We start from the raw sequence: 15,086 nt of genomic DNA on the forward strand, positions 1-15,086 counted from the left end.
TCTTAAATTTTTTAAATACTCTTAAAACCCTTACACTTTGCAGATAAAGTGAGTTGCAGAGAGGGTTAAGTGACATACCTAGGGGCAAAAAAAAAGGTTAAGTGACATACCTAACGCAAACAAACAAACAAACAAACAAAAACCCGAGGGCCAGGCCGGTTGGTTCTCAGCCCTATATTTCTTCAAACAGGACATGTTTCTCTTTCCAAGTGTGTTGACTCAGTGAGAATGAATGTGTGTGCAAATACATTTGTAGCTTCCTGGGCCCCATCACACGACCATAGAGTCAGGTTTTTCACAGGAATGGCAATCTACAGTATTCGAAATATTTTACGATTATTATGATGGAAATACATAACATTCAGAATAGAAACAAGTTTAATCTTAAAGGATACTGTCAACAATGGATGTGTGGTAGTGGTACTTAACCAGATGAATATCAGTACTGACTTCATATAATTGTGAAAACCTCCGTACAAGTCCCTTGTGCCTGCCAATTTGGTGCTTCAAAATGGAGATCTGCTATTTGCTTCCTTGTGCCGGGACTGCATGAATTTTTGGAAGAGTAAAATTTCTGAGATTAAGTACTTAACAATGAAAATAGAATTGAGAATTTTTTTCACTATATGTTAGGTAATAAAACTCATCTCAAGTTTTAGATAATGACTCTTTTGGCAATAAGATTTGAAAAGTGCCTTGTCGTTTTTGCAATAATTGAGAAGACAAAAACTACTGCCTGTGTATATTTATTCACTATATATTAATTATTTACAAAGAAGTAAAATAATAATTCCATCATTACTTTTAATTTATTACCAAACCTAGCTAACATAGGGTAAATATAATTAATTTTAATGGATTAACAGATTTGTGACTTAATATAATATTTTTAAAATTGAAATTCTTGCTTAAGTTATTTTTACCTTTATTTAGGATAGATTCCACTTGCAAAGATAAGACATGTAAGTTCATGACTGGCAGCTCAAATTCTGTTCTTTTGGGCTTGTTTTCCTAGGAAATCCTTGGGAAATTGATTTGAAATACTGAATGGGAATTCAGTGAACAGACTCTAAAAATTTACAATGGACAAATAAGATGTGATCTATCCCAGAAAACAAAATGAAAGGTTCATTCAGTAGGGTCAGTGGATCTGACTTCAATTTCAGCTCAGTGGTAACCTTCTGATGCCTTCTTCCCTTGAGTGACAGGATAAGAAGCCAGAGGCAGAAAATCAGCCAAAGTCTCCAGGGCAGAAACTCAGTTTCCAAAGAAGCCCTAGGAGTGACTCAGAAAGAGGAACATAATTCTCATAGGCATCTGTCGACTTGATTGTTTATGGCTAGCTTGTTCTTTCTTTAAGGCAGTAACAGAGAGAAATGGAATATGAATTGGGGTTTTTTAAAACAAGGATAATTATCAGAGAATAGAAAAGACTGAAGAGAATTCACATACAAGACTATTCAACAGATGTAGTCAATACAACATAATTTATTAGATTCTGCTAGGTATTTTATGATATGATGGCCCATGATATATGATTATTAGAAATTCTATTCACAAACTTCTTTAAGAGTTTGCATTTCAACAGTAGAATTTTCTTGGGTAAATAAGGTGCTTTTAATTTCTTTAGAGAAAATATTGGTTTAATTTTCAAATGAGTTTTTATTTTATTCAGTAGACTACTAATATTATAAAATAGTATTATTTTGGTTCAGTAATATAATCCACATTTTTTGTGTGTTTATAGCAGAGAAAATTAAAAGTAAAATACAAATAAAATATGGAATTTTCCAGAACGAAAACCATTACCTATTCCTCTTCTCTTTCTTGCTCATATACTCTTATTTTTTATTTGTATGACAGAAGTATTTGCAAACCACACATGCTAAGTTATACCATACATGCTAAGAACACTTTTACTAACAACTAATATGATTGAATAACAATCTGTAATAATAGCTAACATTTGTTAGAAAAGTATTATGTATGAGGACTCTGCTAAGCATTTTATAAGAAATAACCATTTATAACAATCCTAAGATATAGATATTACATCCCAATTGTTAAGAGGGATAATTAAAATTTACACAGGTTAAGTGACTTCTTTGAGATTACGAGAATCAAAGGGAGCAGAGTTGGAAAATGAATCTATGTCAGCCTGACTACTGAGTATACCCTCTATGCTCTATATTTTCTCTTGTTATATGTAGATAAAATCAGTTGCTAGTTACTGATTCAAAATTTCTTTTAAATAAGTCTATTAAAATCAACATGACAATAATTTGGACATGATTCCTCTTAATATTAGTTCACTTTTTGTATTATCTGCTAGTACTTGCTAGTAGGAAAACAAACACAGGTGCAAGATAAGAATGAGATAATTATCATCATTTCATTGACAAAACCAAGAGGAACTTGGTCTTTGCTCTTTACTATCTAGGTTAGAGATTCATATACTTAATTAGTGATTGGAAACATGCATATGGCATGCCTATAATAGGACTGATTTTTTTCATGCTTGTAAAACCACTTTGTTGTCATGTATCATTTTATTTTCATGCTTGTAAAACCACTTTGTTGTCATGTATCATTTTATTTTTTACATACTCATCTATAAGCACTTTAATTATACTATTTATTATTAACAATTTTAATTTAATTTACAGAGTTCATTTTATTCTGGTTCAACTAAGCCACAGAATACATGTCTGTCCCAATTACACTATCCTGATTTTCTTAGTTTCAAAAATGTACAGGAATTACTCTTGAAATATTTTAAGGTGTACTATATTAAGGATTCCCTGTTATATAGAAAATGTTACGAAGAAAAATTGGCTGTTAATGTCTAAATGGCTTAATTTTATTTCCATAAGTCTGCAGGACATCTATGGTGAAACTACCTCCAGCTTATCAATTACACCCATTGTTGGATTTTATTATTGCAATTTACATGACTCATAATTTTAATATATAACCACTTTTACAAATTCTTGATTAGCAATTTCTAATGCCATGTTTATTATCTCCACATTTAGATTAATGTCACATCCTAATATGTTTATTTATAAGCAATTCTGTAGTTTCATGGGTACATTATGACATCCTACAAAATGAGTTTAAGCTATAAGATCTTTCTTGTGTCTCATTACCAATAAATGTTCATTGATTTCCTTCATCTGTTAAGTATGTTTGTATTTACAAAAAAAAAAAAGTGAAAAAGTGGATCCCATAAATATATCTAAACACGTACTGACGTTTACAGATGTTCCATGGTAATGTTTCTAGAGAATGATGGTTTAATGCTTCCCTGTTGGAAGATAATGAGTTTAAACATCATCTGGAAGCTCAATGATCTCTTTATTTGGAGACTGATTCAGAGCGTGCTGAAGGTCCCAGTTCTTTTTGGTATCATGCCAAAACCTTTTTGAAAGTGGCTAATGTAGCACAGAATTCAGGAAGTAAATGGAAAAAAAATTTGTTTTTTGTGACTTTAAATGTACAAGTAAAGGAACATATTTAATTTTTTTTTAATTCTCTGACCTAAGCTTTATAGACTATCTGAAAATGAATAAAGAGGATTTTATCCTCTGGATTAGTGCACTGATCTGGAATCAATTATAATGAATGTCTCTGAGCAACTTAGGGAAGGAAACACATTGTATTCTTTATCTTTCTTCACTGACAAAGAACACAGGGTCTGGCCCATAAATATATGTTTGTGGAATGAATGAATAATATATTAAATTATAATCTATGATTTTAAGATTACAATTAGTTTGTAAATTATGAACTACTCCTTAAATCAAATCTGATGGTTTAAAAGACTGAATAATACTACATTAGAAAACCAAAGAATTGGTTGTGTCTGCTCCTACCTAATACAGTACCAAACATACTGGATATGCAAAATTAATATTTAACATATGTTAATGTATTAGTCAAGTCATTAAGCAACCATAAACTTGATGTTCAAATTATCACACTACTTGGTCACAATGATCACATTTTTATTTGTGGTCAAACCTCTTATTGTTCAAAAGATTATCTTAAGAAATAACTATGGTTTCACTCTTTAATCCTGAAATATGTTTATTTATTTCATATGAAAAATTGCTTCCTTTCCTTTTTGTGGTTATCTATAACATTGGTCATCAGTGATATTTTTTGAAATATTAAGTATATATTCGTGTAAAATTTGATTTGATTTTTTTAAACTGTTATGTCATTTTAGACTTCAGAGTCACTTGAAGAATTAAAGTGAAGGTTGAGATTTCTTTAATAGAGAATAGAAATAGTTCATCTTCTACTAGATATTGATTTTGATCTATTCATCACTTTAAAAGCAAACAGCATATTAGTTTAGATCTAAAGCTTCCCATGATTTGGATAACATTTGTCTTTTTCTCAAAATAAGAATGGCATGAATTTATTATGATTCATGGAAAATAAAAGAAAATATAAAGGAGTTAAGTTCATGTGAGATTTCTGAATCAAAGCATTGTGTGTGTGCATGTGTGTGTGTGTGTGTGTGTGTGTGTGTGTGTGTGTGTGTTTCTCTAAGCTAATTCAAATATATTTCCCCTGCTATAGGATAATTGTGGAAATGTCACAAACCCTACCAAGAGTTTAGAGAGATATCTACATTTTTTCATTCACCAGTAGTAATTATGACTAGATACTCTTCAGCAAAAAGGATGAGTAAAATAGAATACATCTGTCTAATGTCATTGGAGAGAATATATCTACATAGTAAGATTTTTATACCAGAATTAATTTAAGCGTTCACAATAAAATCAAAAAGAATAAGTTAGGAATGTATAACAGGCACAGGAAAGATCAAAAAATTACGTACAAGCTTAAAAAAAAAGTTAAAATGGTAAATTTTTTGTTGTAAATTTTTATTTTACCACAGTAAAAAAAAGGGACCAAAAAAAAAAAGGAAAAAGAAAAAAATGACATTTCTACTTGATAAAAAAAAAAGTGGTATGCATTCTTTAATGGGATATTAACTAGGACACACAAATTGTACAAGGAACCTTCACCTAAAAGAGATATGAAAATGTCTGGGCTTATTTCCTCTTCAGTGGAAAAAAAATTAAGAGTATTTGAAATCTTTGTGGTTATGTTAAAAAATCATGTTCTACATAAAATATGTTGTTTATATTGTTATTAATTCAAGACATGATGTCAGTATGCTTTTCAAGGTTTAAAAATAATTCTAAAACTTAATACACTCAATAGTTCTACATTTTCTCTTTATTGATATGATCTATCAATAAAGGATGTTGAGACAAATGAGAGCTTCATATTCTGGTAATTTATACCAGTGTCAAATGCATTCAGAACACATTAAAATCACTGATTTTGTCTTCTCTCTGTGGTAAAAACATCTAAGCTGAAGAGAAGCCCATTCGTGCTTCTTGTCAGACAAGAATATTTGGAATGATGTCAAAAGTATATAAGAAATATGCCATACATTTTTCATATCTAAAATATATTACAAATATATTAAAATCAAATTTGATAGTGAGAGTAAAATGACAATAAGCTAAGAAGCTTTTCTCATTGGGTAGGGTACACGTTTCATGTAAAGAACAAGAAAAATGTTAGACTACCTATATATCTAATGGTTTGTGTAGTTAAAGAATTTACAACCTAACGAAAACCTTTGTGATATGAATCCTGATAGGAAATAATCTACATGAGCTAAAGCAAATGTTATTGCATTATAAGATTTTAAAATTAAAATGTGGTAAATAAATTAAACCCTGATACGGACAAAAGGAAATGTGATGATCAAGAGATGCTGAAGAGGAGAAAAGGAACAGACTAACTGGATGCTCAACTAGAGAAAAGACAGTTGCACAGACAACTTTCAGCAATCTGAACAATATCCAAGATCAGCAAATACTTTAGTTGTTTCCTTGGTTATATATGGCTCCACACCTTACATAAATATGCACTAGAGAATGCCCAATTTTCTCAGGTTTTTTAAATTAGAAAGATTACATTGGGGATTAACATTTATGGATTTCTTTGGTGGTTAAGCATGAAAAAGAATTGTAATGAATTTTTTAAATTTGATTCTCATTTATTTTAGAACAGTTCATTAATTACCAAATACAATCAGTGTTTTTTAATCACTTTATAGCTGAGAACAAAGGTTCACATTAAATGATTTAACAGACCATTAATGTAGGGTTTACAATCTAAATACCTTGTTCCCCACCACTGAAATATATATGTAAAGAAATAAGGTCAATGTGATAAAACTGTTTAAAAATTATACATCTTAATTATTGCCCAGAGCTCTGCATCTATAAAGAAGGCCATACACAGTAGTTTACAAGTATTTTCCCTTTGAACAGAAGGGTTAACAGAAGAATAAGATGTTTAGCAATACATGCAATTAAGACCAATAAAAATATTGGATATCGCATCTGGGAGTAAAGATCAAGCATACTGAGTGAAATTGCCCTACACAGAAATTTCTCCAAAAGATCACCAAAGAAGACAAGCATTCAAATCTTCCAGATCTATGCTACAAATTGAGTGATTCCTGAAGCTATACATCTGTGGCAAGACAGACATGGAGATGAGAAGGGTTGTGGGAAAGGTACATAGAGAAGTAGTTAGGGCAGATTTTTTGGCTGTGCAGTAAGTGATAGGTGCTCTATTGTACAGCACGCCTAAAAGAGCTAGTGGGCTCTACTGTAATTTTCCTAGAAACCCTAAGGAAGTGATCTATTACTCTTCATTTATTATTTCTAGGTGCAAAGATCATACTCTGTTGAGGATGTCGATTTGTCATTGGGTAGGGTTGGCCTGAGATAAGTGGTGGCCATTTCTACTAGTTTACACAATTGTCTAGAAGTCTCAGGTTTCCTGTATTTTCTCTTTAAAGTGTCATCTTTTCTGCCAATAACTTTCAAAAAGCTATATGGTGAGTTACTCTAATGGAAAAAGTCAGGAGGCTATATCATGTTCCTAACTGCACTTATTAAGTTCAGAGATATCTGCAAAGTGCTGCCACTATATGTTTTGAAGTGAGATAAAGGGGTATTTTTGTTTGCTTATTTGATTTTGTTGGAGATATTAGTTGTTGTTTTCCTTAAATTGAGTAACTAATTTCATTAGACAATCAGCCCATTCACTGAAACAATCTTTCCCATGAAAATGAACAATCTACTTCAACGCTTCTATGTACTGACAAGTCACATAAATTCTCTGTAACTTAGGTCCTTATGCAAAAGTGGAAGAAAATGATGCATTTTGCATATTTCTCAGAGGTACTAAAGACAGTAATGAGAAAGCGTCTTTAGAGCATTTGGAGTTCCCCAAGGAGAGCTACAATATAAACTCAAATTACCACTCCATTATGATTTATCTGTGCTTTCTATAAACTGTTTACTGTTAGCAGCATTTTCCTTGCGGAACACTTTTATATTGCTGAAGCACATTAGCCATGGTATTTATTTCTACTACTTGCATTTAAAGGGTTTGAAACTACAAAACAGAAAACTGTTAACTACATCAGGAGCAACTATCGTCTTCCAGGACAACTTTGTCCTTCCTTAAGTGACTTCTGTACAGCAAGGAGCTCAGAAGATGTGAGCAGAGCTCCCAAGGAGCAAATAAAATGCAATATAGGGTAACAAGAAAGCTAATTTCCAGCCTCATGAAGGTGACAAAAAATGGGCCCAGCTGGCACTGTAAAAAATACTGAGGCAAATGGCAGACTTTCTTAGGCCAGCCTTATGAGAAAGGAACCATGATTCCTTTCGGACCCTCACTCCATGTCAGCTCCTCCAGAAGCTAATATTCTCCTAGTCGTTTGGTCTCCATAAGCAAGACTTATGTTTACTATCTCTCACTTTCAAGATCCAGAATAAAATCTTGTCCATTTATTTATTTGTTTGTTTGCTTATTTACTTATTTGTTTGCTGAATGAATCTAGAGCACTGGTTCTGCTTTCTCAGGTCTCATTGCTACCTTCCTAAAAGTTCTCTACCTCATCTTACCTGGCGCATTATAACTGCCAACTGGCTAGTTTTACTGAATCTGTACTCTCTTCTACTAAACCCATCCAGTAAACTTATGTCTGAGATACAATCCCCCAGTCTAAATCTCAAAACCCTCTAAGATTTAATTGAGCATTTAATGCAGCAGTTAAAAACACTAGGCTGAAGGCCAAAAGACCTGACTGTATAACTTCTTTGATTGTTCTTTACTAGCTATGGATTCTTGAGAAAATTGCTTCTGTAAGTCTCAGCTCCCTCATCTGTGAAATGAGAGAAATAATACTTCCCTCTCTGGGATCTCTATGGGGTCACTGTTAGACATAAAAGAGAAAATGTAGACAAAATATTGAGCGGTGACTATTAGTCTGTAACAAATGGTAGTCGCTGTTATATAATTCAGCTTGGTTCTAGCCATGAAAACCACATCTACCACTGCACAACAATAAAAACAGTAATAATAGCTAATATTTATTGAATTTTTTTAGGTACTGAGTCTTAGTGTAAATGCTTTACCTATGTTAACTCATTAATTCTCAAAATATCCCCTTACAATGGATATGATAGTTATCTCCATTTTACTGACAATAGAAGTGTGACATAGATTGATTATATAATTAAAGTTAGACCAATAAGCTGTGGGGCTGGGACTCAGATCCAGGTAAATCTGCCTCCAGAGCCTGTGTTGTAGTCACTATGCTACACTGGTTCTCGAGTCCAATTGTGTTGCCATTCTTTTCCTTGAACCTGTGGGCTGCTAGTTCTCTTCCTTGAAATTCCCTCCCTTTCAATATCTGATTTCCATATCTTATGCATTTTTCAAGCTCCATTTCAAGTTATCCCTTCCAGAAATCTTTCCAGTTTTCATTGCATTATTTTGAACTCATAATTCTGTTACATAATGTAGTACTTATACATTGCATTGCATTGCTTTTAAAATTTTTCATGTATGTTACTTTCTTTCCCCTAGTAGCCTTCTAGTATTTTGAAAACTAGAACTTCTTTATCTTTGTCATGCAGAACACAGTATTGAGTTCATTTCAATAAGTTCTCAATGAATACATAGAGATTACACATGATAATCTCATGCATAGCATTGCCTTGCCTGTATAGTGCTATATTATGCATTTTATATATGCTATTTCATTTGCACATACAAAATTACCCAATTAGGTTTTGATGAAGGTCATAGCTTAACCTTTGTGTTATCAGGTTTTAATAGAAAGCAAATTGAGTATCTCTCTGGTTTCCCTTTATTAACCCAAACTCAAACAAATTCTGAGTCCCCCTCAGAATGAAGAGCTGTGGCAGGTAAAAACAATTTCTCTAAAGTCAAAGAATACTAAGTTTGATCTATAGAATGCATAGTCATGTCCATTTTTAAGACATTTGAAGAACTCACAACTTCCTAAGAAGATAACTTTCTTAAGAGTCATGCATAAGTGGAGCTTTTACTACCAAGCAATTTCCTCTGGCATTTTCTTTAAAATTTTACATCTTTTTCCCTTCCTCAGATGACTACTCCTTGCAGCTTTTGGTGTTGTGCTGAGCACTTCCTTCCTCACTTCTCTATGATTACTGCCTTCTAACATGGCTAGGCAGATATGAAGTCTATGAAGTCTATGAAGCCTTTAATCAACATAACTGAGTCTTTTCATCTTGTCTAGTTCTTAGTAGTGATGATGGCCTATGCTTGCTGGAAATATTTTACTACTTCTCACTAATACCAATTGTCTAAAACTGAAATAATTTAACATCTGCATCATTTGGGCAGCCTTTCTGGTTTTCAAATAAATTGTTCTAAATATAAACTTATGTTTACTGAGAGATCTCCCACTGTTTGAAGATATTTTAATTATCGTTTAAATTGGAACAAAGCAGACTAGGATATTGGGCTTTTCTTTTTCATCCAATCCTCTTTTTAAAAAGTGCCACATAAAATCAGTTTTACTGAAAATAGAAGGGTGGCACAGATTGATTGTATAATTAATAATATCATCACAAATACATGAACTTGCCTTTATTTTACAAGAAGGGTAGATATGATTCCAAAACCAAACCACTTCTGACTTATGTACTAAGTTTATAACAGTCCAAAGAAGGGGAAATTTATGAAATGTGCTTCTGTGTTTCTATATAAAAAGTAGAAATGAGTCCAATTAAAAGTAGTTGATTTAAAGTTCTTTAAAACTATAGGCTATATCTAAGTTTTAAACTTGGGCTCATAAAAAGATTTCATAAAACTTAGTTCCTCAGTTCCTAAAATACAGAAAATTTGGCATAACAAAATTTTTTTCATTTTTGTTTCTTTAATAATAAAACAGCCTATTTCCTAAGGGAAAAGACAAACATTTATAAATGCTACTTTGTGCAAGCAGTGGGCTACATATTTTTTACAGGCATCACCTAATTTTATCTTAGATATTTTGAAGTTTTAGGCCTGCTCCATAGATTAATAATATAGGTGACTATCTCTTCCAGTGACATCATTGGAATCACAATTTTTAACATCTTTTTTTTACTAGGCCTTGAAATACATTTTTTTTCATTGTGACATTAGTGTCACGGAGTTGTAGTTAAACTAGGTCAAGGGAAAACAGAAAGAGACCCAACTGTCTTCTCACTGCCTCATTCCACCTGCTCTGTGCCAAGCCAAATACATATTTTATCTTTGTGGATTTTATCTATGCTACTGGAACTTATTTTATAATCCCTCAGGATATGAAGTAGCTATATGGTTTGGTAGTTAAGAACACATACTCTGGAACCAGATAACTGACAGAGCTTCAAACTCTGGCTCTGCCACCAATCTGCCTGATGTCCTTATCTGCCAATGGAGATACTAATAAGTATTAGTATTGTACCTTATCAAATAATGAGAGCTTAATAAATATAAACCTCTTAGCGCCATTCTTGGTATATAATAAACAAAAAGTATTAACTATTACTTAAATAAGAATCTAGCACATATTATTATTCTCTGTTTTTGAGGCCTCAAATCCAACTAGAAAGAAATCTGTTTCTGATCTGTTTCTGAGAAGATTCTGATACATTAGGTTACTTGAGTATGACACATTTATTATCATTTCTTTCCTGTTTCCCAAATGTTTTGTGGTAGTTTTTAATAAGTGACAAATATGCAATAACAACACTAAAATCAGTATAAAGGCCATAATGTCATATACTTATCTACATGACTGAGATAGCTAATTATATCAGAAATGTAAACCAGTGGAATTTCCTAAAATTAAGCATAAATTTGAACTCTGGACATAATGGAAGTATATTGATCAAAGGAAATATAATGCTATGTAGTTCTCATCTAACAAAAAGATACCAATTTACTGAGTTACTTGAACTTCTTAAAGTATTAAATATGTAGAAGGATCTTTTTTCTATAATGTTCCTAGTATAAAGGAGGAAGTATAAAAGGTAAAAAAAAATGCTCTTCAAATAGTCTTTTTTGATACTATGTCTTAAATATATGCAGGGATTAATATTCACGTATTAGTGAAATCTAGGGTTCTCAAACTTTAGCATGTATAAGAAACACCTAGGGATTAAATGTAGGTTCTCAGACTGCCCTGGAAGTAACAGGGCTGCAGAGGGACCAGTAATCATCTGTAGAGCAAGCACCACAATGAATTCTGCTGCGAGGAGGGCTCATGCCACACTCAGAAACCCTCAAGCAAATGTAGGCATGACTGCTCTCATCTAGGACCAAACCCTTAAGAGCCACAGATAATACACAATTATGAATATCTCATTTCAGTGGGTCAGACTCTCTTTGGAAGGCTCAGATCCCACTTCCACAGGCTCTTCCATTATTTTTAAAGTAAAAAAGCTATTTACTTTTTAATGATGCATCAAATGCAAGGACAACAATTTAGTTATTTGGAGTGGAAACCACAGATAAATGAGAAATTGTCTCTAATTACAAAATGTTAATGTCCATTCAAAAGATATGAACAAATTTTATGTAAAAGGGAGGAAAAGAGAAATTAGCATATTACAAGGAAAAAGTAATGTCCAATAAATATGTGAAAAAATGTTTGACCTCATTATTAAAATAAATGCACACTGAAACAATGAGACATCACTTTTTATCCATCAGATTAGAAAAGAAAAAAACATGTTTGTTAACACTTTCATAATGATAAGAGGATGGGCAAAAGGGCATTCTCATACATTTTTGTTGAAGAGAAAATAACTACATTTTCTTAAAGGACATCTAGAAACATGTACAAAACTATATGTGCTAAATTTTGACTAAGTTAACATTTAAACACCTAGGGTTTGAAACTGAATAAATAATTGTCTAATGTGAAAAGATGTTAGTTTAATAAGGCTAATCAAAGTAGTTTTTATACTAGGAAAAAAGATTAAACAACCTAAATGCCCCAAAATTGTAATTGGTTAAAAATTATATTGTTCATTACAATGGAATACTATAAAAATTCCAAATACTATTATATATTAATGAGGTCTACAAAAATGCCCACAAAATTATTAAAGGGCCAAAAAGTTATAAAAAATTATGTACAGTATGATCTCGTTTTTCTAAAGAAAGAGTGATCGCATGCAGTAGAAAAAAATCCTTAGGGTTTTATATCAAAATGACAATTACAAATATTTTTAGATAAAATAAAAATGGTTTTTAAAAAATTTTCTTTTATTTTTAGCTTTTTATTGCCTAGTTTATCATCAGAATATGCAATTATATTTTTCTTTTTAAAAACAAAAATATATATTAGTTATATTTATAGCTTGGTATATATGAAGCACATGGTAACCACAAACCAAATACAAGAGATATACAAGAACTAAAGAGAAAGGAATTCAAACATAACACTACAGAAAGTTATCAACATAGAAGAGGACAAGATTATAAGCAAGGAACAGAGAACTACAAAAACAATCAGAAAACAATTAATAAAATGACAAAACTGCATACATATCTATAATGACTTTAAATGTAAATGGATTAAATGCTGCAATCAAAAGATGAATGGACAAAAAAGAATTGGTACACATATACAATGGATTGTTACTTGGCCATAAAAAAGACTAGAACCTTACCATATGCAAAAACGTGGATGGACCTAGAGGGTATTATGCTAAGTGAAATAAGTCAGAGAAAGACAAATACCATATGATTTTACTTACATGTGAATCTAAAAAACAAAATAAATGAACAAACAAAATAGAAACAACCTCGCAGATAAAGAGAACAAACTGATGGTTGCCAGATGGGAGGGGTTTTGGGGGTTGGGTGAAAAAGGTGAAGGGATTAAGAAGTACAAATTAGTAGTTACAAAATAGTCACAGAGATGGAAATTACAGCTTAAGAAACATAGTCAATAATAACGTAATAACTATATACGGTATCAGATAGATGCAAGATTTATTGAGGGGATTGCTTCGTAAGTTATATAAATGTCTAACCACTATGTTGTACACCTGAAACTGACATAGTATTGATTAACTTTAATTGAAAAATAAAAAAAATTAAATTATAATAAAATTAGAAATAGAGTAGGAAATAATTGGACCTCCAGCACAAGACCAATTATATTAGGTTTAAAATACACAGAGATAATGAAAGCATATACATATTTCTAAACTATATCCTTCATAAATCATTTATGGTCACATTGAATCCTCACCATAAATAACACAGTCTAAACTAGTTAGCAAAACTCGAATCTCATCAGATGTCCAAATGCTCTATAACCACTTTCCTTGTCCCCTAATCCAGGATTTAGCTTCACATTTCCTTGCCTACTTACCGCTTGAAGTGCTAAAATAATTGCCAGAGAAAGGTCATCCAAATCTGTTCTTTGACCTGACAAAGGAAGTAGTTTGCTTTTTGATCTTCAACTCAAGTGTTTAAATCTCAGGTCTAGCATGTTTAAGAGATCTACAACTCACCGAACTCAATTCATTGAGCCCTGGACTCCCTATAGGCAAAGATATGTAATGATATTCCTTTGCAAGTCTTTGACATTTCTTGGGCTCCAGGAGTTTGGATGAGCTCTGGTCCTGTCATTCAAAGTAAATCAAATATACAAAGAAGTCATATTATTTTCTTGTGCTTGTTTTCCCATCTGTTGAGTAGAGATGAGTTGCTATCTCATGGATACTTGAAAGGACTACTAAAACAACAGGTATATTTGTGCTTTGAAAACATTCTGTTTAAAAAGTATACTACATTTAAAAAGCACCACAAAAATGCCCATAGAGTAATGATAACAACCAAATATTATGAAATTTATATTTAATGAAGACATTACAAGTGGTTAATTTAGTAATTTAATCAACACCATCTACAATGCCACTGAAGATTAACGGATTAAACAGAACTATTTAAAAAAAAATTCTGACATGTAGAATTTCTACCTATGTTGAGTACTACTTACTTTTAAACAACTCATGTGCCAGAATAAGGGTAAAATAGAAAAACAACATATACAAGCAGTTTTTAAATGATGAGTGAGCTGTTGTGGGGTTATCATAAAAAGAAGGGGGACAATGATAGCTTTATGAGAGCATGTAAATATAACTAAACAATATGAGATTGGTGGGGAGATTTTTAATATAGTATCAGAAGAAAAGAAGGGAGTCAAATGGATGTTTATAAATAATTAGTATAGCTTCTTAAATAAAAAAAAAACAACTGATTTTTTCCTGTTTTAAATATGTTTATTTGGTTTATGGCCATGTTACCCTGAGCAAGCCCGATCTCGTCTGATCTTGGAAGCTAAGCAGGGTCGGGCCTGGTTAGTACTTGGATGGGAGATCACCTAGGAAAACCAAGTGCTGTAGGCATAAAAAATAAAAAAAATAAAAATAAGGCATTGTAAACTGACAAGGTCCTTGCAATCTGTGAGATCAACCAAGGGTTGCCTCGCCTAAAAAAAAACAAAACAAATATATATTAGTCATATTTATTAGTCATATTTAAAACAGATTTTTATGTGATTTGGATGAACCTCAAAATATATTATGCAAAAGCATAACTCTATGGCCTTCCTATGGGACCAAAAAGAACTAAGTGTTAGCTGGGGT

The 15,086-nt window shown here is 31.9% G+C and overlaps 1 protein-coding gene and 1 pseudogene across 1 annotated transcript in view; one reads left to right on the forward strand and one right to left on the reverse strand.

The window, feature by feature from the left end:
• ZNF804B (zinc finger protein 804B) overlaps positions 1–15,086 on the reverse strand; it is a 499,834-nt gene that overhangs the window by 151,705 nt on the left and 333,043 nt on the right. The gene's annotated exons all lie outside the window — the stretch shown is intronic.
• Positions 14,728–14,846, forward strand: LOC111742959 (annotated as a pseudogene).

Source organism: Pteropus vampyrus, unplaced genomic scaffold, assembly GCF_000151845.1.
Source record: "Pteropus vampyrus isolate Shadow unplaced genomic scaffold, Pvam_2.0 Scaffold4, whole genome shotgun sequence".
Lineage (NCBI taxonomy): Eukaryota > Metazoa > Chordata > Mammalia > Chiroptera > Pteropodidae > Pteropus > Pteropus vampyrus.